The following is a 5,162-nucleotide window of genomic DNA, read 5'->3' as shown; positions in this document are numbered from 1 at the left end:
AATCAGAGAGCAAAACAAAGGTCCCTGTCCTCATGGAGCTTACAGTCTAGTGTTTATGAACATTTTCACAGCACACTGTGACTCTGGGCAAGCCCCAGTACCTCTCTGCTCCTCTGTCCTCAGCTGCTCCATGTGGGAAGAAGAAGGTCGGGCCCCGAGGTGGGATCTGTGTCCAGTGCATATAGAATGCAAACAAGATACCACCCCCAACCCACCACCCAGACAATAGATTGGGCTGGAAGTTGACATTTAATAATAAAGTATAGGGGAAGGGCAGGGGATTGGAAATGTGGGGTCTGGTGTGCTGCCATACCAGGACCTGGGCTGGTTACACACACTGCCACTGCTGCTGCTTGGTGGCTGTCTTCCTGGAAAGGTCCTTGGTCTTCTCTGTAGCTGCCAGTGCCATCTCCTTTGCCCTCTCCTTGGCTTCCTTGGTTATCTCAGCAAGGGTTTTGGAAGGGGCTTCACCTTGCAGCTTGGCCAAGATGTATTCAAAACCCTTCATTGTCTTGATTACGTTGTTTTTGCACCGGGCGCGACCAAAATCCTGGATTGCTCTGGAGACACAAAATAAACTAGAAGAGACCCAGGTCTCCTGGTGGATTTTGGTCCAGCTGCTGTTATCAGAGTTCACACAGTAAGCACATCATTCCTCCACCACCATCAGCTGGCTGTGTTTGACGTTCCAGATGAAGGTGGTCACGGTCTGATTCTGTAGGTCTACAATATAATCCCTTAGGGTGTACACTGAGTGAGCAACATCGGGAGGTCACAGTCGCTGGGGCATCCCGTTGGTCTTGGTCACAAGTCTCTAGGACAGGAGCTTCTGGTCAGGGATCATATCCGGGTGCACTATGTCTTCTGTCAAGACATGTTTGCTCTAGGGATTCGGGTACCGCTGCCAGACGGCAGGCAACACCTGGTCCCAGGAACTCTGGAACACACAGTAGCCCAGGAAATACCTCACCAACATCCCAGCCAGGGCAGGCTCAGCACCCACGCAGCATCGGGGGTGCACAGCCCAGGGGACATGCGGAGGCCGAGGATTAGCGCATATCCACCAGGCTCGCAGATCAGTCACCACCGTGCCGCACCTCACCAGCCACCACCGCCATGAGGATTTGATGGTTCACTCGCCTGAGGGTTAAGTTTTCATTAATACTTGGAGAACTGATACATGATCATGCCACCCCTGTTGGTGAAAGACTATATAGGGACCACGTAATATGCGGCGTTCTGTCCCAATCAGATTTAGAATGTTCACTGGGTTCCATGACCCACCTGATGGTTATTTCCCTATTTCCCAAATGTATAATTTAAATGGACCTACTTGGGGATTGGCATAAGTCCCGTATTAGTTTTTTCCCTCCTGAGGAGTAAGACCTATTATTGTGTGGGTTCTCTGAAACTTCCTGAATCACCTTCCCCCATCCAGCCAGCTGAGATAGTAAAATAGCTAGATATAGATACAGTTATATAGATATATGCTCATATATATGTATATATATGAACATCTAGGGGGGAATGCAAGTGATCAGCACCACTTGTATATACCTAAATGTTGTGGTGCTTGTGTTCCTATCATATTTCTATTTAATTCACCAGTTGGACCCTCAGCACCCAGACAGAATTTTGGGTGATGTGTTAATGAACTACAACAAGTTCAACCAAGTATTAGCCCTAATTGCAGCTGTTCATACATGTATATTATCCTTGCTAAAGCAGGTTAACGTGGTCTTATCACATGTGGCCATTCATCTGGAGAGTGCATTGTCTTCCAATCCTATTGGGAAGACTTTACATTTACTTGGAGTAGAGGTTCTTCTACCCTCTTTTATAAAATAGAGTATAACTGGACCATTTGGACATGCTGCAGAATATAATATTAGTTCACTATATCAATAATATCATGTTAATTACACCAGATTATCAAGAAGTGGCAAGTACTTTGGAGGTGATTATAAGGCATGTGCATTCAACAGGGGTAGAAGATAAACTCCATGAGGATTCAAGTTCCTGGAATATTAGCAAAGTTTAAGAGGGTCCATTGGTTCAGGGCATGTTGAGGCCTCTTCCCCAAAATAAATCTTACAAATTCCATTACTAACACAGTAGCGCAATGCTTTGTAGGACACTTTGGGTTCTGGAACTAGCATATACCATGTAAATAACAACCATAAGAGAACTGTAGTAGCAATACAAATATTAAATACAATAGACATAAAAAATGTTACTTGAGGTAAACTGGTTCATTTTATAATGATAAAAAGGTCAATCCATCAAGAAGATATAATAATTATAAACATATATGCATCTAATTACCCAGTACCAAACGGATGAAGAAAAAAAGGACAGAAATAAAAGGAGAAATAGGCAATTCAGCAATAATAGTTGAAACTTCAATATAGTATGTTCAATAATGAATGTAATAACTATATAAAAGATAAACAAGAGGGGGCCACCATATGGCTCAGTTGGTTAGAGCGCAAGCTCTCAACAACAAGGTTGCTGGTTCAATTCCTGCATGGGATGGTGGGCTGTGCCCCCTGAAACTAAAGATTGAAAATGGCAACTCGACTTGGAGCTGAGCTGTGCCCTCCACAACTAGATTGAAGGACAATGACTTGGAGCTGATGGGCCCTGGAGAAACACACTGTTGCCCAATAAAATTTTTTAAAAAAACATAAACAGGAAAATAAATACTTGGACAATACCATAATCTAACAATAGATAACAAAAAAAACTCCAGAATATTTCACTCAACAAGAACAGAATATATATTATTCTCATGTGCAAAGGAAGATTCTCCAAGATAGACCATATACTAGGACATAAAATAAGCCTTAATACATATTAAAGAATTGAAATCATACAAACTATGTTCGACAACCAAATGTAATGAAAATAGAAATCAATTACAGAAATTTAAGAAACAAAAATCTATGTAATTAAAAAACATATTCCTTATAGTCAATAATATTATAATATATATGTACAGTGTCAGATGGGTAACAGATTTATTGGGGTTATCACTTTGTGAGGTACATAAATGTCTAATCACTATGTTGTTTTGTACACCTGAAACTAATATATTACATGTCAACAGTAATTGAAAAATTAATTTTTAAAAATTAAAAAAAAAGAAAAGCACCCGAAATAATGATGGGATAAAAAAGAGTAAAAACGAATATTAGAAAATACTTTTAGATGAATAAAAATAAATCCACAACATACCAAAGTTTATGGGATGCAGCTAAAGTTATGCTAAGAGGGAAATTTATAGCTATGAATGTCTATATTAAAAAGAATGAGTAGGGTGTCAGATGGGCACTTGTCTTATTAGGGAGACCACTTCAGGGACAGTGTAGATGCCTGACCACTGTGCTGTATACCTGAGGCTGAAGCTGAATAACAATGAATGTCAACTACAATTTAACATATATGTGGTCACAGGATGTGGAGTACAGCACAGAGAACAGAGTAAATGGAATTGTGACAGCTATATACGATGTCAGAGGAGTAGTAGATTGGGGGAGGGGAGTTATCACTTTGTGAGGGGTGTAAATGTCTAACTATTACATTGTTTTGTACACCTGAAACTAATTAAAAAAATGTGGGGAAAAAAAGGATGAGAGATCCAGTTAAGATGGTAGAGATGGCAGAGTAGGTAAACACTGTGCTTGCCTCCTCTCACGACCATAACAAAATTAGAACTAAACTACAGGATAACCATCATTTAGAATCTCCTGAAGTCAAGCTGAACTGAAGCCTACAACTAAGGACATATAAAAGAAGCCACCTCTAGACTGGTAGGAGGAATGGAGATGTGGAACAGGCTGGTCCCACAAATGTGTGTAATGATTAAAAATTGGGAGGGCTATCTTGGCTGTAGAGATACTGCCTGGAGGAGTGAGGGGTCCCAGCCCCACACCAGGCTCTCCAGCCCAGGGTTTCAGTGTAGGAGAGAGAAGCCCCCATAACTTCTAGCTGTGAAAAACAGTGTAGATTGTGGCTGAGTGAGACATGGGTGGCTGCATTCCCAGGCATTCATCTTATCTTAAAGGGCCCACGCTAGGTAAGCAGCTCAAAAGGTACCAAGAACATATGGGGAGAAACTGAATTGTATGGCTTCAAGGCAGGGGCTGGAGGGCCAGCTTTCTCCCAGACAGAGGAGCTGGAGGAAGCTATTATTTCTTTGTTGAGCCCTCCCTCTTCCCTGCATGCAGACCAGGCAGCTGTCATATCTGAGTCTCCAACAACCTGGCTAACACTGTTCCTTCACCTTGATTCCCCGAGACCCCACCCCATCCAACTTTAGGGCCAATCGAGCTGCTTTCAGTGGCTCTTCCATATAAACAGCCTTTCTTGGCTCATGCTATGAACATTTCTAAACTCTCTCATAGGTTCACAAAACCCAAAGAAGTAGCATTTGGCTTCGGCATATCCTGTACTACTGGCTGAAAATTCCCAAGCCTGGCATTAGAAACCACCAGCCTCAGCTCATGACTTGGCCTCTCCAGGCATCTCGAAGCCCAGCATGGGTGGTGGCCATCTGCAGATTGCTTTGTGGATAATTCCAGGTGGCTGTCTGAAGGGCAGAGGCTGAGGCTAAACTTGGCTTGCAGTGGGGCCCCTAAAAGGAGTCCCTCCTGTGGGCATACCTGGTGGCCAGCTTCAGATTGAGCTAGAGCAACACCCAGCCACCTCCAAGGAGGACACATCCAAAGGGAAGACTGGGCAAGTACCAGTGCCCTACTAAAGCAAATCCTGTTCCATATGGTTAACCCCTGAACAACAGCTCTTCCACTGTAGTCATGGGCAGTCCTCACAACACATCAGCCCAAGGATCAACCGCTCTCACTGATGTGCAAACATCAAGCAAGGCTCAACTATAACAGGAGGGCCCACACAACCCACACAAGGGACATACTTGGAGGACCAGGCTCAGGTGACAAGGAAGGTTGCACCACTGAGCCCCACAGCACCTATACTATATAAGACCACTCTACTAAGACTGGGAGATACAGCAGTCCTACTTAATAAATAGAAACAAACACAGGGAGGCAGCCAAAATGGGGAGACAAGACACATGTCCCAAATAAAAGAATAAAACAAAGCTCCAGAGAAAGAACTAAACAAAATGGAGACAAGCAATCTAC

General features: G+C 43.2%; 1 pseudogene; it reads right to left on the bottom strand.

The window, feature by feature from the left end:
- Positions 1 to 328: 328 nt before the first annotated feature.
- Positions 329 to 976, bottom strand: LOC117019253 (PRELI domain-containing protein 1, mitochondrial-like; annotated as a pseudogene).
- Positions 977 to 5,162: the final 4,186 nt, after the last annotated feature.

Source organism: Rhinolophus ferrumequinum, chromosome X, assembly GCF_004115265.2.
Source record: "Rhinolophus ferrumequinum isolate MPI-CBG mRhiFer1 chromosome X, mRhiFer1_v1.p, whole genome shotgun sequence".
Taxonomy (NCBI): Eukaryota; Metazoa; Chordata; class Mammalia; order Chiroptera; family Rhinolophidae; genus Rhinolophus; species Rhinolophus ferrumequinum.
The sequence above is the reverse complement of the archived record's forward strand: the minus strand, read 5'-3'. Positions and strand labels throughout refer to the sequence as shown.